Genomic DNA, 23,849 nt, shown 5'->3' on the forward strand with positions numbered 1-23,849 from the left:
TGCTCACCAGATGGTAGAGGTTTATCAGTACTGGCTCTCTCAAGGCTGTCAGTAGTTCTAATGGAATGTTGTCTACTCCTTGGGCCTTGTTTCGACTTAGGTCTTTCAGTGCTCTGTCAAACTCTTCACGCAGTATCATATCTCCCATTTCATCTTCATCTACGTCCTCTCCCATTTCCATAAAATTGTCCTCAAGAACATCGCCCCTGTATAGACCCTCTATATACTCCTTCCACCTTTCTGCTTTCCCTTCTTTGCTTAGAACTGGGTTTCCATCTAAGCTCTTGATATTCATGCATGTGGTTCTGTTCTCTCCAATGGTCTCTTTAATTTTCCTGTAGGCAGTATCTATCTTACCCCTCGTGAGATATGCCTCTACATCCTTACATTTGTCCTCTAGCCATCCCTGCTTAGCCATTTTGCACTTCCTGTCGATCTCATTTTTGAGACGTTTGTATTCCTTTTTGCCTGCTTCACTTACTGCACTTTTGTATTTCCTCCTTACATCAGTTAAATTTAGTATCTCTTCTGTTACTCAAGGATTTCTACTAGCCCTCGTCTTTTTACCTACTTGATCCGCGGCTGCCTTCACTATTTCATTCCTCAAAGCTATCCAAACTTCTTCTACTGTATTTCTTACCCCAATCCTGTCAATTGTTCCCTTATGCTCTCCGTGAAACTCTGTAAAACCTCTGGTTCTTTCAGTTTATCCACGTCCCATCTCCTTAAATTTCCACCCTTTTGTAGTTTCTTCAGTTTTAATCTACAGTTCATAACCAATAGATTGTGGTCAGAGTCCACATCTGCCCCTGGAAATGTCTTACAATTTAAAATCTGGTTCCTAAATCTCTGTCTTACCATTATATAATCTATCTGAAACCTTCTAGTATCTCCAGGGTTCTTCCATGTATACAACCTTCTTTCATGCTTCTTGAACCTAGTGTTAGCTATGATTAAGTTATGCTCTGTGCAAAATTCTACCAGGCGGCTGTCTCTTTCATTTCTTAGCCCCAATCCATATTCACCTACTATGTTTCCTTCTCTTCCTTTTCCTACTGTCGAATTCCAGTCACCCATGACTATTAAATTTTCGTCTCCCTTCACTACCTGAATAATTTTTTTTTATCTCATCATACATTTCATCAATTTCTTCATCATCTGCAGAGCTAGTTGGCATATAAACTTGTACTACTGTAGTAGGCATGGGCTTCGTGTCTATCTTGGCCACAATAATGCGTTCACTATGCTGTTTGTAGTAGCTTACCCGCACTCCTATTTTTTTTATTCATTATTAAACCGACTCCTGCATTACTCCTATTTGATTTTGTATTTATAACCCTGTATTCATCTGACCAAAAGTCTTGTTCCTCCTGCCACCGAACTTCGCTAATTCCCACTATATCTAACTTTAACCTATCCATTTCCCTTTTTAAATTTTCTAATCTACCTGCCCGATTAAGGGATCTGACATTCCACGCTCCGATCCGTAGAACGCCAGTTTTCTTTCTCCTGATAACGACGTCCTCTTGAGTAGTCCCCGCCCGGAGATCCGAATGGGGGGCTATTTTACCTCCGGAATATTTTACCCAAGAGGACGCCATCATCATTTATCCATACAGTAAAGCTGCATGCCCTCGGGAAAAAATTACGGCCGTAGTTTCCCCTTGCTTTCAGCCGTTCGCAGTACCAGCACAGCAAGGCCGTTTTGGTTAGTATTACAAGGCCAGATAATTCAATCATCCAGACTGTTGCCCCTGCAACTACTAAAAAGGCTGCTGTCCCTCTTCAGGAACCACACGTTTGTCTGGCCTCTCAACAGATACCCCTCCGTTGTGGTTGCACCTACGATACGGTTATCTGTATCGTTGAGGCACGCAGGCCTTCCCACCAACGGCAAGGTCCGTGGTTCATGGGGGGATCTTAGTCATATGTGAATAATTTGAATGCTTTCACACATAATGTCATTGGTGGTATATGTAAACAGGTGCAACTTTCACAGCAAATATGTAGAGAACATCCCGTGATTTTTTACAGAATGAGGCAACGTTCAAACACTTAACAACACGTATAATATGTAGAAATGTACTAGGCCATGCATACAATCACCTAACAGAACATTGCGGCGTTGCTTCCGTCCTCATATCTTTTGTCATAAAACATGTGGAAACTTTCCGGACTTTTTGGGACAAAAAATCGATACAGATACTTCGAAGAACGCTAAAATGGCGCGGATTGTATCACAATTCATGAAACAGAGGAAAATTTACTTTTGTGGAGAAATGTTGGCTTTGTCATCTTTTGACGCTATGGTACCACCAAATAATTTTCGATTTGGCCTCTTATCTCATGCATGCCCTTTGGTACGACCTTTCATGTGCAGACATGCACACATGTTAATTTTGAACACGTCAACACTCATTAACAGGTACAGGATATTTTTTTTTTTTTTTTTTTTTTTTTTTGTATGTATGAGGATGTCGGTCGGTTATGATGGATGATGGGGTCATGTATTACCCTAACGAAGATTAATCATATGACAGAAAAATTGCTAAAAAGTGTAATGATACTTGAATTACGTAACCATTAGGGCACCTCACCTCAACCTCTCGTTACCAGCAATATTCTACTGTGTTTCTGTAAAATAGTTAACATATTTCTGTGACAACATTCAGACTTGATTTCATTAATGTAGAGGTACTTCGATACATCGATATGTATATATTGCAATGATATTATTCTTATGTGTATTCTTTCTTTTGTCACTATGATCTTTGACGTGCTTGTAACTCTGATTTTTTGGGCGCGTAAGCGGTTATTAGAGAGTCAAGCTTTGGTCGTCATGTTAAAAAAAGACGCAAATTGTAGTCAGTTTATGAAATGTGAACTTCAACAGTGAGGAAGATATTTTCAAGTAGGTTTTATATTGTGAAGTGATGTTTTGGAACGAGTTATGTGATATTGCAGCAAAAGTAATAAAAAAGAAGTGTAACTTAAATTCGGAGTGCTGATTACTTTTTTACATCACCATTGTCCTAACTTCCAAAAGTTTAATGTTCAAGAATGGTTTATGAAACACATCTATAAAACTTTTGAATATCGCAGAATAACACCTAGGCCTCTTTGCATCCGAGCTTGGAATCATCACTACCTAGACTTTCGACGATTGAGCCATGAGTTCACAACGAGACCAGCGTGGGAAATACGAAAAGATGAGTGCCTAGTTTATCCATTATTTCAAGAAATGACTTTATTAACTGTCCTCTAATGACACCTGCCACATTATGTAACTTTGTCGTTGCCCGAAAATGCAATATTTAGCAGCGTGAGCACCACTACAATCATAATTAATTTTTGACCTTTGTTGTGGTACGGTTGTTAGAAAAGTCCCTTGAAACTTAATAGCACGCATAATTTTGTATCGAAGAGGAGACCACCCTCGCATCGACAAATCCGTCCTTGTTCACTCTTAGAGCAATCCCGAATAAAATATTTCATTCAGCACGAGTGGAGTGTTCATAACCAAGGTTATCTGTGCCATATGGGCACGAAGAAGCAGATAGAAGAAGTTCCAGGTGGGTTCTGGAATAAGGTATACATCGTCCTGGACGCCGATGTAGCACTTCCCTGCGACAGAGTTAGTAGCCACTGTCTTTTAAACGAAAACAGTCATCTGTGATTAAAAGAGCAGTTTCACAAAGGTTCTTGTGATTGTACACGCAGTGACGTTGTGGGAAGCATCTAAATTCTGAGAGATATTGAAGATTGTCGGAACTCTCTTTCCAGTGTGGTTGCCACACCCAATTTACGAGCGGTTACGTGTGTATTAGTTCTGGCGTTCGATCAGTCTTTTGCTAAAAATGTGAAAGGAGTAATCATTTTCAACTGTTAAAAAAAAGGATACCTACGTTTATAGATACATGACATACTTGTCCTTTTCATCCCAAACGACCCAATTTTACAGTGATCCACAACATTTAAAGAAAATGAAAGGTGTTGTAAACTCAGTATTACAACTGTTCTATCACCACTTTTAGTTGGTTTAAACTTCGTTAAGACAAGCAGAAACGGGATGTAGAGAATGAAATTGTAAAAGTTTGAAAATGAGAAACAGGTTTATCAATCCCAAAACGCTTTAAGTTCGAAAACTAAAAAAAAGGAGTGCCATAATATTTGAATTAAGGTCCATTTGTGTAGGTACATATAACGGTCAGAAGCTGCATGTCTGCGTGTGTAAAAGAGAAAGATTAACAATGAAATAATCGTAACGTATATATGTCTACTTACGTATACATACACAAATGCGTTTTGTACATACGACGAACTAAGATTTACTTTCCAAAAGAACCCTCTTGCCCTTCCCATGACCGTAATAGCAATCTACATTTATTGACCTAAAAAAAAAAGAAAAACATAAGTTGGACCTTGTGCAACGAGCTGAAGGCCCAGAATCTGCCTATTATCCGACTATGGTCTTACAGCCCAGAACTCAATAACCCTGGCGAAGAATAGAAAAGAAATTAACTCACTTTCTTTACTTTAATTCCAACGAAGTCTCAAATTTTCAGACTCGTCCAGGTATAGCGTCTATGCGGCCTTTACAAATGGTAGTTCAGTATAATATCATATCTTTCCTGAAACAGCATCGTTTATGGAATAGCGTCGTAAATAGTATCTCATAACATCTATAAATAATAACTTCTATGTAGACGTATAGGTTGCAGCACAGACGAATGCAACGGCTTAAAGTGTCAGGGCAGTAATGCATAAATACAGACTCGGAGCCGGCTTGTGTGGCCGTGCGGTTCTAGGCGCTTCAGTCTGGAACCGCGTGACCACTACGGTCGCAGGTTCGAATCCTGCCTCGGGCATGGATGTGTGTGATGTCCTTAGGTTAGTTAGGTTTAAGTAGTTCTAAGTTCTAGGGGACTGATGAACACAGATGTTAAGTCCCATAGTGCTCAGAGCCATTTGAACCATTTTGAACAGACTCGGAAGATATAAGCCCTACCTCACCCGCAAGTACAGAAATGATCAATGGTTTCATATGCACATGTCATCAAAACTGTACAAACGGGGGGAGGGGGAAGAGGGGGGAGTTGAGAGGAGGAAGTTGGCGGGGGCAAGTGAACTGTCTGATTAAAATCCGTAGACCTTAAATTAAATCACCCAGCTCAAATAACAGTATGATGATCATAAAAGACAAAATCAGAAGTAAATGCACAAATTTAGGACAATTGTAAAGAAACGCGTACAACGATGTTTAAAAAAAAGAAGATATACTAAATGCTTCTGTGAAGCTGTCTACTACTGACCTGAACACTTTGTTGGCTATTTTGCCTTCCAAGGTTTAAGATGATATTACAATAGTTTAGCAAATAATCTGTTTGGAAGTGCTTCGTAGGAGCGCGTATCTGTTGCTCTGTGTTTGGATGCTGCTGTATTGTTTACGTAAGTTTAATTTAATTTGCATTTGCGTGTGTACCTACCGTGCCTTACTTCACAAAATTTTCGGAATTCTTTGTGCCAGTCCAGTGCTTCAGTTAACAATATTGTGCTACCGTTCTTGCTCTGCATACAGCATTTAAGTTTTTATGGGTTTTTCCTCAATATGGGAGAAAAACTTCGCATGCAGTTCTCCCCAGGCATCCAGCGAGCCCTTAATAGGAATTTTTTTTGTATAGCACAACCTCGGTCATCTGTTTTTGCGTAGCTAATAACAGCAGATGTCTTAAAGCCCTAACTCACAAGTTACTGCGAGCTTTGAAATGACGTTCTAGGCTCCCACTGAATTCTAGATTCACAGCATTAAACATCTACCGATACTAAATGTACACTCCTGGAAATGGAAAAAAGAACACATTGACACCGGTGTGTCAGACCCACCATACTTGCTCCTGACGCTGCGAGAGGGCTGTACAAGCAATGATCACACGCACGGCACAGCGGACACACCAGGAACCGCGGTGTTGGCCGTCGAATGGCGTTAGCTGCGCAGCATTTGTGCACCGCCGCCGTCAGTGTCAGCCAGTTTGCCGTGGCATACGGAGCTCCATCGCAGTCTTTAACACTGGTAGCATGCCGCGACAGCGTGGACGTGAACCGCATGTGCAGTTGACGGACTTTGAGCGAGGGCGTATAGTGGGCATGCGGGAGGCCGGGTGGACGTACCGCCGAATTGCTCAACACGTGGGGCGTGAGGTCTCCACAGTACATCAATGTTGTCGCCAGTGGTCGGCGGAAGGTGCACGTGCCCGTCGACCTGGGACCGGACCGCAGCGACGCACGGATGCACGCCAAGACCGTAGGATCCTACGCAGTGCCGTAGGGGACCGCACCGACACTTCCCAGCAAATGAGGGACACTGTTGCTCCTGGGGTATCGGCGAGGACCATTCGCAACCGTCTCCATGAAGCTGGGCTACGGTCCCGCACACCGTTAGGCCGTCTTCCGCTCACGCCCCAACATCGTGCAGCCCGCCTCCAGTGGTGTCGCGACAGGCGTGAATGGAGGGACGAATGGAGACGTGTCGTCTTCAGCGATGAGAGTCGCTTCTGCCTTGGTGCCAATGATGGTCGTATGCGTGTTTGGCGCCGTGCAGGTGAGCGCCACAATCAGGACTGCATACGACCGAGGCACACAGGGCCAACACCCGGCATCATGGTGTGGGGAGCGATCTCCTGCACTGGCCGTACACCACTGGTGATCGTCGAGGGGACACTGAATAGTGCACGGTACATCCAAACCGTCATCGAACCCATCGTTCTACCATTCCTAGACCGGCAAGAGAACTTGCTGTTCCAACAGGACAATGCACGTCCGCATGTATCCCGTGCCACCCAACGTGCTCTAGAAGGTGTAAGTCAACTACCCTGGCCAGCAAGATCTCCGGATCTGTCCCCCATTGAGCATGTTTGGGACTGGATGAAGCGTCGTCTCACGCGGTCTGCACGTCCAGCACGAACGCTGGTCCAACTGAGGCGCCAGGTGGAAATGGCATGGCAAGCCGTTCCACAGGACTACATCCAGCATCTCTACGATCGTCTCCATGGGAGAATAGCAGCCTGCATTGCTGCGAAAGGTGGATATACACTGTACTAGTGCCGACATTGTGCATGCTCTGTTGCCTGTGTCTATGTGCCTGTGGTTCTGTCAGTGTGATCATGTGATGTATCTGACCCCAGGAATGTGTCAATAAAGTTTCCCCTTCCTGGGACAATGAATTCACGGTGTTCTTATTTCAATTTCCAGGAGTGTATTTAGGAGGCAGATCTGGTTTTTTGTCAACCCTCCACCCTGTTGGAAAAGTGTAAATCAGGGGAATCACCCTCTTCGTGACTGTGTGCGAAACTACGCGAGACGCAGACAATTGCTTATCCTGAACAAAATCTTGTTTTGTCGCATTGCTCATATGTCCATGGATTGTCTAATATTTGCAAACTGAATGGGCCGTTGGGAGTTCGATACATTCAGAATGAAACCAGTCTTTACACGACTCACAGTGACTTACCCTACGATACCCAGAGCGCATGGAAAATTAAATCAGATATTGAAATGTCTGAAGCAATGTATGGTAAAGGACTCAGTTTTTGTTTTATCAAGCGCATATACCATTCAGCTATGATTCACTCCTCTAATCAAATCAACAGCACAGGCTAAAGCAATCAGACCTTTCTCACGAAGAGTAGAAGACTGTGTGGCAGGTCATTCAAGCATCTGCAAATGGTTCAAATGGCTCTGAGCACTATGGGACTTAACACATATGGTCATCAGTCCCCTAGAACTTAGAACTACTTAAACCTAACTAACCTAAGGACATCACACACATCCATGCCCGAGGCAGGATTCGAACCTGCGACCGTAGCAGTCGCGTGGCTCCGGACTGAGCGCCTAGAACCGCTAGACCACCGCGGCCGGCCAAGCATCTGCACCACAGACGCAACAGTCACATACAATAATGACACAGCCTGAGAAAACAATACCATACACCTTGTTTTTTGATCCCTACTTTCAGACACATTCAACCTCAACCCACAGAAAATGTATTTACGATTACGTAGCGTCATCACAGTAGCATATGCATTTTCTAATGAGGTAATCTGCACAACAGAGATTCGGGAAAACAAACCTACCTGTTGCCCTTTGCCCGGGTTTTGAGGATGAGCTCACCCAGAACTGCGTCTGATCAAGTCTACTGCCTTTTCCATAATAGAGGGCATAATGTAACAACGATTTCTTACATTCCTTCCTTCCTTATCAGAAAGCTTGAGATGATACAGATCTGTTTTCTAGCAATAAGACCTTTGTGAAGCCGTCAGACGTTTTATGCATCCCATGGGTTTCCAATGTTCCTGAAGAAAGATATTGCTAAGGAGATGTGCCGGTACAAAAGAAGATTCCCGCAAACACTCATGCAGCTGGGAACCAATTCCAGAGGCAACGTTTACAAGTGTAATCGTACTTAAAGAATCGACTTCATTTTCACTATATTTCGCACCAGTTAACGCAGTCGACTGAAATACGCCACCGAAGTCAGCCATCCTACACTACTGGCCATTAAAATCGCTACACCAAGAAGAAATGCAGATGATAAACGGGTATTCATTGGACAAATATATTATACTAGAACTGACATGTGATTACATTTTCACTCAATCTGGATGCATAGATCATGAGAAATCAGTACCCAGAACAACCACCTCTGTCCGTAATAACGGCCTTGATATGCCTGGGCATTGAGTGAAACAGAGCTTGGATGGCGTGTACAGGTACAGCTGTCCATGCAGCTTCAACACGATACCACAGTTCATCAAGAGTCGTGAGTGGCGTATTGTGATGAGCCAGTTGCTCGGCCACCATTGTCCAGACGTTTTCAGTTGGTGAGAGATCTGGAGAATGTGCTGGCCAGGGCAGCAGTCGAACATTTGCTGTATCCAGAAAGGGCCGTGTAGGACCTGCAACATGCGGTCGTGCACTATCCTACTGAAATGTAGGGTTTCGCAGGGATCGAACTAAGGGTAGAGCCACGGGTCATAACACATCTGAAATGTAACGTCCACTGTTCAAAGTGCCGTCAGTGCGAACAGGAGGTGACCGAGACGTGTAACCAATGGCACCCCATACCATCACGCCGGGTGATACGCCAGTATGGCGATGACGATTACACGCTTCCAATGTGCGTCCACCGCGATGACGCCAAACACGGATGCGACCATCATGATGCTGTGAACAGAACCTGAATTCATCCGAAAAAATGACGTTTTGTCATTCGTGCACCCAGGTTCGTCACTGAGTATACCATCGCAGGCGCTGCTGTCTGTGATGCAGCGTCAAGGGTAACCGCAGCCACGGTCTCGGAGCTGATAGTCCATGCTGCTGCAAACGTCGTCGAACTTTTCGTGAAGATGGTTGTTGTCTTGCAAACGTCCCCATCTCTTGACTCAGGGATCGAGACGTTACAGCCATGCGGATAAGATGCCTGTCATCTCGACTGCTAGTGATACGAGGCCGTTGGGATCCATCACGGCGTTCCGTATTACCCTTCTGAACCCACCGATTCCATATTCTGCTAACAGTCGTTGGATCTCGACGAACGCGAGCAGCAATGTCGCGATACGATAAACCGCAATCGCGATAGGCTGCAATCCGACCTTTATCAAAGTCGGAAACGTGATGGTACGCATTTCTCCCCTTACGCGAGGCATCACAACAACGTTTCACCAGGCAACGCCAGTCAACTGCTGTTTGTGTATGAGAAATCGGTTGGAAACTTTCCTCATGTCAGCACGTTGTAGGTGTCGCCACCGGCGCCAACCTTGTGTGAATGATCTGAAAAGCTAATCATTTTCATATCACAGCATCTTCTTCCAGTCGGTTAAATTTCGCGTCTGTAGCACGTCACTTCGTGGTGTGGCAATTTTAATGGCCAGTAGTGTAGCATCGTGATCAACAGCCAAGGAATTAACAACTGCCTGTTCATCATACAGTCTTTCCAGATTTGCATTCTCAAGATGACCCAATTTTTGCCATTCACTAAACAGGTGCTTCATCGCTGCAAATTTCTCATGGAAATACGCGTAACGTAATTTGCTTGCCCAGTCTCACGTGCCCTTACACAATTTTAGCATTTTAGGGTACCTTAATGCTCATGCCAGTGGTGGCTTAGGCTTCGGGTCAATCGTGACGACGGCATCGTTACTGTACAAAGGACAGATTCTTTGTATCGTAGCACTGCTTTGCCTATTAAACCTCTCAGTCATCGCAACCAAATTTATTAATATAAGCTGAAGACTAATTCGCGGCAAGTATGTGTTTACACGGATGCCAAGTTAACAGAAAAAAATCGCAAGTGCAGGCACAATATGGTTCACTGGTCACAGTAGGAGATTAGTGTTTAACGTCCCGTCGACAACGAGGTGATTAGAGACGGAGCGCAAGCTCGGGTGAGGGAAGGATGGGGAAGGAAATCGGCCGTGCCCTTTCAAAGGAACCATCCCGGCATTTGCGTGAAGCGATTTAGGGAAATCACGGAAAATCTAAATCAGGATGGCCGGAGATGGGATTGAACAGTCGTCCTCCCGAATACGAGTCCAGTGTGCTAACCACTGCGCCACCTTGCTCGGTGGTTACAGTATGCTCAACACCAGTCAAATGCACTTCTGCAGCCTTACCTTAAATTTTGAGTCATGTGTCAGACAAAGTCGATATTGCTGAAAAACGTTTTCTGCGCGGTAGTCAGAAAGCTGTTTTTCACCTCGTTTAGGAGCTGACAAGGATTACCATCAAGAAGCTTTTTACACTCAAGATAACGATTTTATACTCACGATAATCAGTATTAAATTTATGAAGGTTGTAAAAAACGAACAGACCCTTCACACATTCCGGAAGACTTGAATATTTTTTTATTACATCTTTCATGTGTTTGTTATGACTTCAATACGATTCGTGTCATCCGTCATGAAAGTTGGATATTTCCTTCCAAAAACGTATGCCCACATTTCACGACAGTCATACCAAATCGGTTTAAACTGTACCTTAAATTATTAGGAGGGTATCAGGGTGTCAGGCAATAAGCTAAATCAAGCATTTCAAGAATCGCTGTATCATGAGAGTTGTTTATTTAGAACAAAAGCTCTTGGATTCGTTCCTCTAAAGATTCTATAGCTAAGATCACAGCAGCCAAAGTAGTCAAATCAGATTTTTCAAGCTGCAATTCGCGAACAAGTTTATGAAAGTTACGCCCTACGTGAACTTTACACAGCAATACGTCCGTGTTAAAAATTAAAACCTCAATAGCGGATTGGATGGACTCAAAATCCTTGTCTAACAATAGGACTTTTGTTTTCGAAACAATACCTTCGCTGTTCAGCTTGAACTGTTCTAAACACAGATCAACATTCTCTTTGGTTTCCGCACTCAAGAAAGCAAATGCAACAAGCCTGCTTGTACCATGTCCATCAAGCACACCAAACGCGTACGGCACATCACTGCAATCACCGGGCCTATACCGTCCACATGCCTCCACAAGTTTATGATACTGACAGCATTACTTGTGCATTTTACTCGTTTGAATTACTTCAGCCAACTTGTCGCACAACCACTGACAACCTTAACGAACGCATCCGGATGAAGATTCTTAATGCCTTCGGAAAAATCAATAATTTTCTCTCTATCGCTTAACTGATCCACTTTCCGTTGATTACCAACGAAATTCGCAACATCGCGCGAAGTCACTTTCAACCGGATTACTGTCCTGGCACGATGGGCGACAAGATTCCGATTATTGTGCAACTCAGCCGCGTTGTTCACAAATTCAATTGCTTCTTTAGTTAACCTTCTCTGCCCAGGAGAAAGCTTGAACAATGCATTAAAAATTTAATGATTATGCTCAAAATATGATTTACTAAGAGCTTATCTACATGCTGGTCGTCCGCAGTCACAATCGGAACTTAACAACCGAGTCAAAATACTGTTGGCTATATAGGTCTTCAAGCTTTGCACCTTTTCACCGTGCTTACACTTCACAATTATTTTTGTGTACACAAAACGTTCGTCATTTATTAGAAATTTAATGCTCTATTTAACTAAACTCGACTGAAAAGTTTTTCCGATAAATGCTTCAGAGCATCACTCAAATCCGAGTACAAGCTCAACATACAACCTTCATAAATGGAAAGGAGGTTTTCGTCAGATCCGTCTGCACCATGACAGGTTTACCAGTTTCCAGTGCAGAGCACCAGATAAACATTTGACGAAGTTAAGTTGAAAAACTCAAAATTGTGTTTGAGTTGGACTGTCAGCAAGGAAAGCGTAATAACCAAAATCAAAACAAAGAAACAAACAGCTTAACTTCAATCACTACCTTATCCAAGCGGGGCAAGCAGAAGCATGAAGCACTAAACACCAACACCTGACCGAATCCGGAGGGCAGATGTTCCTGTTTCTTCACTCAGAAAATGCAGTAGAGTGGCAAGAAGAATGTGGCTTTAGTGACAGTAGAGTGGAAATAACAATGTAGAGATGTCATAACTCGAGCGGAAATAATAATGCGGTGCTACTACCACTCGAGTGTCAATATCCAGAAGCGTCGTCAAGGCACCGGTAGCGTAATGAAAATCTTATATTGTGATATGTAATTGACTTCATGTTTGACAGCACTGATTTAACGCACTAATTTAAATTGTTTATTGCACACCGTGGACATTCTTAATTGGTAATTTTGTTGCTGTTATGCCCGCTGTAATCTAACTAAAAACACATGCACATATCATCCAAAATAAACGCATTTTATGATTTTTTCTGGCCTTCAGATATTTGAAACTCCCTATAAAGCGAAATAATCTGACAAATGTGAACGTAATGTTACCTGTCAGAGGCAGATAATAGCTGAAGTGAATAATTTGTTAATTCTACATTATATTCTGTCGAAATGTGAATTCTTACCCGTGTTTGTACCTGGGAGGAAATAGAAGATAGTCGTCAATTGCTACATGCAAAGACGAATGACAGACTGGACATCGCTCTTAAATCAGATAGTAATTAGATAACACGTCTGTCCCAAATCGGATTCAGTCCAAGTGCTAGGCGCCTTTCTGTTCTTTGGAAGGTGTTGCTCACTTCACTCACGCTACCTACAGTATTCAGCAGATTCCTATTCCACTAATTGATGAATATATCACATATCAGATTGAAATGACCTCATAATTCTGTTACACGAGTTTACATTCGAGTTCGGTGTCAGTATCTGTGTGTGACAACATACACTTTTACAGCGCAAGAAAGTAAATCAGAATAGAAATTTTCCTGCTATACTAATCTTAGCTGCTCTGAAAATGACAGTAGGTGGAAATACTTGATGGTTCTTAACATTCTTGTAACACAGTTTCTAGAGTAATTATGCGAGCTTACTTTGAGAACAAACGTTACAACATAGTAAAAACGACACACTCCGGAACAACACAAAGGCACGTCGTTACAGCATGGCTCTTTCAGTACATTTTGCGTGAATTTTAGAGATCCATAGTGATTCCTTCCTTTCTAAGACTTGTACCTTTGATTTTTTAATATTTAGATAAGTCTATGGTAACACGTTTCTAGCTAAATAATCACAACGGAGCAGAAAACGAAAGAGATTTGGCAGCAAGCCAGAGCAGAGCGTCCATTCAGCAGTGAAGCTTCCGCACGGAGCTCACAGAGGACACTGGGATACAATGTAGTGCGCGCTACGGTCGCTAGGTGGCATTTCAAACGCAGTGCTGGCAAACTTGAAACTTGTCGATGGACTTGTTTAGTTTTCTTTGAGACGTTGGCGCAAACGGTTGTCAAACTGCTGCAGCGCCAGTGTCGCGCGTAGCGTTGTGTATGCGAGCACATGCGAGTGATGAGTGAGGGACAATTGTTTTGGCTGTGTAGATCAAAAATTGTAGTCTTATCGGAAGAGTGTTGGAAGCACTAGGAGCGCCTCTGGTGAGTACCGTAAATTTTATTCAAAGTTCGCTATTCAAAATACATTGCTGTCGAAGTGATCCATGTGCGTGCATGATAAATGAGAAAGAAATTTTGTATGGACATGGGAAAAATTGATTTAAATTTGATTGAAAGCGGACCTATCAGTTTTAATTTTAAATTGTTTAGCGGAAGCCTAAATACTACGGACGAATGGTTAAGATTCTACAGTGAAACTAAGCATGTGACCGGTATGTTTCGGAAGTATATTCAGCTACAGATTCATATTAATTCTGTTAATACACGACACTTAAATCAGACCTTCGTGTCATAGGAAAGCAGTTGTAGGTAACTACCGGTGCTTCTAAGTTTTGATAGTTTTTGAACGGTAGGTGTACGTAAATTGTGCTGTTCAGGAACACAGTTTGTACGGCGTGCAATGCTATTAAATAGGTAGTACAGTATTTATAGCGATGCACACTTTAATTTTAATTATAATCCAGTGGTGCACGCACAAATTTTCCTGCATGCATGTGTATTAGTTTGTTTTGTGTATGTATTGTAGTTACACGTATCATGCAGAAATGGTAAACACCTCGTTGACATTGTTGCACGAAGCGCTTTCAGATATATTTCATAAGATCGAAGTGAAGTGAAATTCGAACATTATTTCGCTTATGAACTGCTAATAAGTTACACTTTATTTTCTTTTTTTTTTTTTAATCTCCGTCGTCCAGGCTGTCGTAGTTACATCGCAGGTGCTGCACCGTATAAAAAGAAAGTGATAAAAGTTTTCTCTTCCAGGTTGCTGGGTCCACCTCTGCGACAAAGCTCAGGAAGCCCGATGGCTCGTTTGTTTATAGAAATCATCCGTGCCACAAAACAAATATGTAAATGTATAATGTAAGACCTATTAAAGTTTGAAATGTAGAATCACGGCTAATACTCAGAGGGTTCTTAATTTTTGGAATATCGGAAGATTTTCTTGGGGAAGTTTAACCTCAATGTCTTTTGTCAGTGCCTTGGCTACAGCATTAGTCGAAGGGAGCGGTGACAATGCAGGCTCTTCGTGGCCCCCAGCAGAATCTGCTCTTATGGACAATCTAACAATTTTCGCTTCTGTGACCTCTCCGACGATATCCCAGGTAGGATCGGGTAGCGACGGAGATTCGCACAAAATGCACAGCTCATCACAAGACTGGCCTAATGCAACCCATAGCGTGTCCTTATTTTCGTCAGTTTTCAGTGTATCTTATTGCACTCAATGGGCCTCAATCAACCATGTATACTTCCAGTTGGCCAATACATTTTTCTTCCTTTCTTATCTTGCCCCGAATGGCATGTACGGCATACTGTATCTTAGATGCACGCTTCTCGTGGGGTGCGCGTTTTTTGCGTTGTGGGGCTGGACGGTTATGTGCTCCTTCGATGCCTTCCTCTGGAATGCTGCCTTTGTCTGCATAAACTTCATCCACGTGTGTGTGCTGCTCTACTACCTACGACCTGTCAAGTTCTCCAGAGAAGTTGAAGAGGTAAGTACCCGAACACCCATTCTCTTATTTCTGTATACACATAAAGCATTAGCGCGTTTGCTAATCGAAGTGTCGAAGAGAGTTACGTCGACAGTGGTGCAAAAGATAGCTCAGGCTTTTGTCACCAACAAACATAAAATGTACATGTATTTGATCTGTGGCAGATTTTTAGGGAATTGATTATACAAATCATGTCAAAGAAAAAATATTATTTTTGTTTGCTTTCTCATGCCATTAATTGAAGAGTCTAGAGGCACATGGTTTGTATACTAACCCGGTTGTCCTTATTTTCATTTACTGTGATTCCCTAAATCATTCAGACAAATGTCGAAATGGTACCACCAAAGATTTTATGGCCGATTTCCTTCCTCATTCTTCATCTGACAGTTCTCCGTATAAAAGACCAGTTTCAAAGAGAAGTGTGGCCTCTTCTTCGCCGAAATAAACGCTTTAGTACCATTATGATCACTTGTTAGATTCCTTATAGGTATCTAATGAAGTCTCCAAACTGTTATCCCCGGTAACGAAGATAGTTCTCACCACGTCATTTTCGTCACATTTATCCAGCACAAAACGGAACAACGCTAACACGCAGCTACTTTTCGAGAGTTTAGCTGTCATCATCCTATCTGTTTTTTAAATCAGCAACCAGCATACCTACATGAACACGCAAAATAGTCATTTGGACAAAAGTTTTCGCCATAATGTAGAATGGCCATTAAAAGAAAGCTTTATTTTGCGCGTTCAAGTACGTCCCGCTGAGATAGTCAGCTAGATGCTGGATGAAAATGTGACTCTCGAAATCTGTAGCTGTGCGTCTTGTGTGTAGTATGCTGTATAAATACAGCGAGTGACTTAAGTCACTCTCTCGGATCCATCAAATCGTTAATACGAATGTAAAGGAATATAACATTTTACCTGCCTCCGTACAAAAAAGAACGGAAGATTAGACTTTCTCGTCGCCGTCGGAATCACCATAGTCGTTACACAATCTCGGAGTAGATAACGATATGACCAGGAAGCTGTCATGTGCTGCTCTCGAAGTATTTTGAGTTAGGCCTGTCGAAGTGTAGGTGGCCGGACGGAATGTCAGTCAAGTTTCTCCTGCGTGAGGAAACATTGGTATCTCCTCTTTGTTGGATGCCTAAAGTTCTTTCTGGCAGTATTGTTTTAAAAAATCGCCTTTGGCTGCAAGAAATGAACAAGACTTTCACTTGTTCGCTCAACAGTAGCCGTCCTACTGAGCTTCGGTTGCAACAAGAAGTTTGCATAAAGGAATTTTTGTGTGCGTTGTATATTCTTTTGTCTTTTCTTCGGGCAGATACCACAGTTGCACAAAGTTTCTAAAATTGCAGTGTATTTACGCTTCTAATGTAACTATTATCTATGTTCCACCGTTGGTCAATTTCGGCTGTTGTTATTTTCAGGCTTTACTTACTGTTTACGAGCACAAACCACTACAAAACCTTAAGCGAACGTAAAACTTACCAGTAATCATACGTTAAAATTCGTATGAGAAAGTTTTGAAAGCAGTAGTTGACACAAGAAGGGTGCCCAGTGCGAGTCAAAGTAAATTCATAACTGAAGCAAATGTCCAACAAGTAATAACAGTAACTGAGAAACTGAGTGCACGTTGAGGCGTTGTTCTCGTTCGTGTCAATATGAAGACTGCCGTCATGCAGCCAAAAAGTTGTCATTTCGGGAATTGTCTTGAATAGTAGTTCAGATACCAGAAACGATCAGTGAACAGGTAACGGGAGAGTTACGATGTCGCAGAACTAGAGGTCCATAGCTGAAAGAATCCTGAGAGAACTGGGTATTTACTACTATCAAGACTAACATCACTGGCTGAATAGTGACAGCCGTGAGACACACAATGGATTTGAGGATGTGAAAGTTAAGATAAATGCTGTACGTCCTGCGATATAAGGAGGGGAATCCTTGCGAGCGGTGTGGTCTTCTGCTCGGGCGCAATAAAGCCTACATCTTAGGCACCTGCCAGTGTTTTTCGTCAGCCCCGTTTTGTCCGCCAGCGTCGCCTGTGGCGTCTCTTTGATGCAGCTCATAGCGGCGGCGACGATTTTCCGTCCCGAGTGACATACACCTTGTTCTCGCTAATCGATGACGTCGTGCCCTAACGTTTCTTCGACGCGTGTGTTTCATTCAGCGCTCCGCACGCACAATGTGCTAAGAAGCGGCCCACTGTAGGCGAGCGACGCACCGCCACTTGGAAGTCCCTGTTGCGACAGTAGTTTCTAGCATTTGAAAATGTCGAACAGAGTGCGTGTGAGGATGTGGAAGTTCAATGCAGTACGTCTAGCAATATCTAGTTCCGTCTGAAGAGAAAAAGAAATCTTCTGTATTATTCACGACATAGTGTCTCAGTGGCAGCCGGCACGGTAGCCCACCGCGTATGGTCAGGGTACTAACCACCATCCGTAATACAAATTCCTTAGTGTTCTCACCGATGGAATATGTAAGATGTCAAGCGACACCCGCACAGAACCACTGACAAACGATGAAGAAACAGATCGAAAGAAAGACGCGACGTTAAAGTGGTTAAGTGCCACACTACGGTGCAAATGTCTCGGCTTGTTGCCCCGGTCAGCCACAGGATTGGTAAGCCATCTTCGGCAAAATTTTTCTGCAAATGCGGAGTTGCACCGTGATTCGGAATCCATGTTAAAATGTAACTGACTACGTAAGTCAGTTCAAAGGTCAGAGGAAGGTAACCACATACCATCCCGATTACAAACGTGCCCAACAAGGATCTAAGATGGTAAAACACATCGGGTTGACTGTAGCTTTGCATTAAGATTAAACCACTCTTTCAAGGTTCATCCATTTCTTGAAATTGGACTGTAAACGATAGAATGACAGCGCAAATATAATAATTTATGAAAGGAATCTCCTATATCGTCTCGTAACAGAAAAATATCAGTTTAAGAGAGAATTTTGTACAAGTTGTGGTCTTACTGCCGTAAGGTGTGTGGCTGGAAATCAAATGTTGAAGCACAGACTGAAACCTGATTTCCAGTAAATGCAAGAACTTTTGCATAAGGACCACGAATATAAGATACGAGAAATGAGGGCTCGCACGGAGGCATCAAGACAGTCGTTCTTCCCACGCTCTGTCTGCGACTGGAACAGGAAAGGAAATGACGAGTTGTGGTACAACGTACCCTCCACCATACACAATACGGTGACTAGCGGAGTTTATATGTAGACAGACGTAGATAAACAGCAACCGCAAAATACGAATTTTACTATTGAATGGCATGTCCTTTGATTAAATAAAATTCAGTTCTTCGACAAATCAGTTATAGACACCACAATTATGCTTTTTGCGTACTTGCAAATGCATCTTACCAGTAAATGTTAAAGTTTGGAGTCTATCCGCAGATACGTATCACGTACCGGCAGTATGAACAGTTTCCTGTGAACATTATCATAATCTTCCTGCCTGATACAGCATAACATTCTCGCTTCAAAATACAATATCAGACTACGAAAAACATACACATGTTTGAATAATTAAAACCAACCAGATGTATAAATTTTGATCAGTTCACCGCTATTTGTCTGATAAACGGATAAATTACTCTTAACACATATGCTTGCTAGCTACATTTTCCTAAAATGTAAAAAAAATCAGTTTATTTGAATAATTTAAAAGATTTTTGATTACACACTTCCTTTCACTATTGAACTTCGGATAATTGCAAAACTTCTACATTCCGATATTTACTTTCGGTTTTATGTTGCCATAATTCAGAAATGTAGGAGGAAACGTAGCATGAAGCCTGTCAACTAAATACGGTGGGACTGCATCTTGTCTGTGTGGTAGTTGTCATGGTCACGCCGGATAACTCTGCTCGAGCCCGTTGCTCATGGTTTACTGGTTATCGTCTGTCCATAGATGGCGGGGTTCTGGGTTACATTCCCGGCCCGGTCGTCGATTTTCTTCGCTCGGAGACTGCGTATTTATGTTGTATTAATCGTTTCATTTTATCGACACGCAATTCAGCGAAATGGCGTCAAATAGAAAGACATGAACCAGGCGGCCGAACAATTCAGCCGATAATGTTCTACGATCTTCACATTCGTACGGTTAGTAAACGCGAGATGCTTTCCATCACGAGATGCAGGCGCTACAAGAGGTGTTGTCCATGACGGTGCGGTTTACTGCCAAAATTCCGAGAGCGTACGTTTCTTGAAAAATCAGTCAATATATTGCTTCTACGCATATTTCGTGAAAACACGAGGAAGGTAAAATAAGAGATACTTGAGTTCTCACGGAAGCTAACAATCTTTGCGTGCCCTATTCGCTACAGCAACAAGAAAGGGAACGAGAGGTGCATTTAAACTATCTAAGCCGTAGCCTAAGGCCCACAAAAATTTAAAATCTGTATTTCTGTACTCTATGGGAGGTCCTTTTGTAAAATAGGTTCAGGTAGTTATTTTGTATGGACTGGAGTCTTTGTGTGGATCCGTAACGTCACGTATAGTTCCCGATTATGCCCGATCAGACGCGAGCCATTTCAGGTGGCAACATAACTAGGACTTATAAAGAATGCTCAGTGCAGTTTTAAGTCAGTTCCAGATTGCGCATATCAATTCTATTACGCGCAATTTCACCCAAAAAACAGGACCCATCTTCCTGTCGCCTGGTGCGTATTCTTGATCTCACGTTTTGGAAACCTATTTTCAGATTTTCGTTAAGATACGTTACTGGAAACTCATAAGATCCATAGCATCTGACTGCTTACCGTCTATTGTTACAAGACCACGCGACCACTGTGAGCTGTTGAACATGTACTGAGATGCCAGGTAAAGAAATGCATTAAGAATGAATTTATTTTCATAAAAATATTTTTTGTAATCATCCTACCAGTTCGAGAAAGCTAAAAAAAAATTGTCAACGTGGTTATCACAGGATTGACATTTGTGTCCGCCATAACAGATAAATAACATCGCAACAACATAGTTTTACTGTACTGTAATCATAAATTGTACAATTAAGTTTTACTTGAACTAATAAACCTTTAATGCCGTGTTTTCGGATTTCAGTTAAAAAATTGCCTTAAACACCAGTTTCTGCGTGTTAGCATAAAATTGCCCCTGGAAACTCCCGCACGAAACTTTCAGCCTGTGTCTATAGATACCGAAAACTGCCATGAATGGATACGACTTTTACGTAAGATATCCACCTCGCACCGCAGAAGGTGCCTTGCTGAGAGTACAAATGGAGAATTTGATTTGGAAGGAAGGCAGGAATATCGGGGCTTAAACGTCTCGTCGAGACGAGGTCATTAAAAAGTGCACCACAGTATGGGACAGAACGAAGACAGGGACTGTGTTACGGGAATCAAGTAAAATGAAATTCTGGGTCGCTGGCCAGGAGTTCGAACTCCAGTTCTCCCCGATGGGAGTAGTGCGTTGACCATTGCACTACCACGTGCAGCCCCAGGCAGAATAGTGTAATGGACAGCCAGGCTTTGTGATCAGGTTTGTTCTTTCCACACACGCAGAAACCTCAGGACGGGGGAAGCAATACATGCCACCTGATACATTTAGGCAAGTAGTGTAACCATCGCACATCCAGTAGTGGGTCCACACGTCATTCAGTTACCTGACTTTCTGGCGTGAGCAGAACTGTTCCGGTCAGGCATGTCTCGCCACGGAGTAACTGAATGATAGCGTCGATTTTAAACCTCGTGGTTGACTGCCCCACCTCGATTATACTAATCATGTTATTTCTGGCCTTGTGTTACGGTAATACTGCTAGCTGGGATGGTTCCTTTGGTCAATGGACTGGAGTTCTATTCAAGAGTATCAGGAAAAAGAAATGCTACGGCAAAATCACTGTATTCCTGCGCAGGTGCAAACTGTTTTATTCTCATTACCAGCATGCCCACATTCTCGGAGTACTTCAGAATCGAATGTAGAATTACTCGGAGCCCAGAATTAGGGAGAATTTGTAGTTACATTTGGTAGCGAATAAATGGTTACGGGGGCTTTTCGCTGTTAAATTTCGCGTTGTGCGGACGCAACCACGTCAGACAAGGGATTTCAGATCGATTCCGTATTTCTGGATTTCCGGAAGGCTTTTGGCACTGTACCACGCAAGCGACTCGTAGTGAAATTGCGTGCTTATGGGATATCGTCTCAGTTATGTGACAGGATTTGCGATTTCCTGTCAGAGGTCACAGTTCGTAGTAATAGGCGGAAAGTCATCAAGTAAAACAGAACTGATTTCTGGCGCTCCCCAAGACAGTGTTATAGGCCCTTTGCTGTTCCTTAACTATATAAACGATTTGGGAGACAATCTGAGCAGCCGTCTTCGGTTGTTTGCAGATGACGCTGTCGTATATCGACTAATAGTCATCAGAAGATGAAAACAAACTGCAAAACTATTTAGAAAAAAATATCTGTATGGTGCGAAAAGTGGCAGTTGACCCTAAGTAACGAAAAGCGTGAAGTCTTTCACACGAGTACTAAAAGGAATTCATTAACCTTCGGTTACATGATAAATCAGTCTAATCTAAAAGCCGTAAATTCAACTAAATACCTAGGTATTACAATTACGAACAACTTAAATTGGAAGGAACACAGAGAAAATGTTGTGGGGGAAGGCTAACCGAAGACCGCGTTTTGTTGGCAGGACACTTAGAAAATATAACAGACCTACTAAGGAGACTGCCTACACTACACTTGTCCCTCCTCTTTTAGGATACTTACTGCTGCTCGGTGTGGGATCCTTACCAGATAGGACTGACGGAGTACATAGAAAAAGTTCAAAGAAAGGCAGCACGTTTTGTATTATCGCGAAATATGGGGGAGAGGTCACAGAAATGATACAGGATTTGAGCTGGACATCACTAAAAGAAGACTTTTTCGTTGCGACGGAATCTTCTCACGAAATTCCTATCAACAACTTTCTCCTCCGAATGCGAAAATATTTTGTTGACACCGACCTACATAGGGAGGAACAAACACCACGATAAAATAAGGGAAATAATAGCTCGTACGGAAAGATAAGTGTTAATTCTTTCCGCGCGCTGTAAGAGATTGGAATAATAGAAAATTGTGAAGGAGGTTCGATGAACCCTCTGCCAGGCACTTAAATGTGATTTGCAGAGTATCCATGTAGATGTACTCTCACGAAGATTTTTTTGTATCACCACCATTAATACCTCTGGATAATTTGACCCTGTAACGTATGACATTTTATTTAAGAAATTTATCTGTTCAAATGGGATTTGGTTTCCTGAACACCCACAACCGGTCCACTGCCGTGTATATATCAGTTAAGTGTGTATTATTTCTGTAATTTGACCGACATGTCAGACACTTGTGTTGAATGATTAAAGATGATGATGATGATGATGATGATGATGATGATGATGATGATGATGATGATGATGATGATGATGATGATGATGATGATGATGATGATGTAACGAATTGATCAAAATTTATACATCTGGTAGGCTTTAATTTTCAAACTTGTATACGTTTTTTGTAGTCCACATCTTAAATTCTACACGAGAATTTTATGCTAAATCAGAGAATATTGTCAGAACGTAATACATATCTGCCGATTGGCTTCAAAGTTCAGTGAAGTAAAAGGTTGATTTATTCCTTTATCAGAGGTAAAAATGACTTCGAGCGAGCCTGAAGGGAGTGATAGTAAGTCCATTGTTTTTACAATATATGTGACATAATAGACAACATCGGAAGTTCCAGGAGCTTCTTTGCAGATGATGCTACTTTTTTTACAGAGGGGTCGTAACGCTACAAAATAGCAGGGAAATCCAGGAAGACCTGTTGATGTACACTAGTGCAGTGTGTGGCAACTGACTCTCAGCGTAAAGGCACGTAACGTATTGCGTATACATAGAAAGACCCATCACTGTATGATTACACGATTACAGAACCAACGCTGGAAGCAGTTACTTCCATGAAATATCTAGGCGTATAAAAGCAATCTAATTTGGTTATGGATCGGTTTCGCAGCAGTTCTGACTAGATAACTGGTGTAGAACAGGCACAGTTAAGGGGCCCACAATTTCTAAATTTTCCTCCTCCGATATAGCACATGCGTAAGTATAGCAGAAATCTTCTGGGAGCTTAAATCCCTGGAAGAGACGGCGTAGTTCTCGCGAGACTCACTTGCGTGAGAACATTTATTGGAAGCAGAATGGGAGAAAATTGTAGGCACCGGCGTATACAGATGCGTACAGATAGTTTTTTTCCTTGCCTCAGTTCGCGAATGGAATAGGACAGAATTTCGGCAGTATTTGTAAAAAGTACAGTCAGCCATGCATTTTGCACTGCTTACGGAGTAGGCTATGTATGGAAATGTAGAAGTGG

This window comes from Schistocerca cancellata, chromosome 4 (genome assembly GCF_023864275.1).
Source record: "Schistocerca cancellata isolate TAMUIC-IGC-003103 chromosome 4, iqSchCanc2.1, whole genome shotgun sequence".
NCBI classification, from domain to species: Eukaryota; Metazoa; Arthropoda; class Insecta; order Orthoptera; family Acrididae; genus Schistocerca; species Schistocerca cancellata.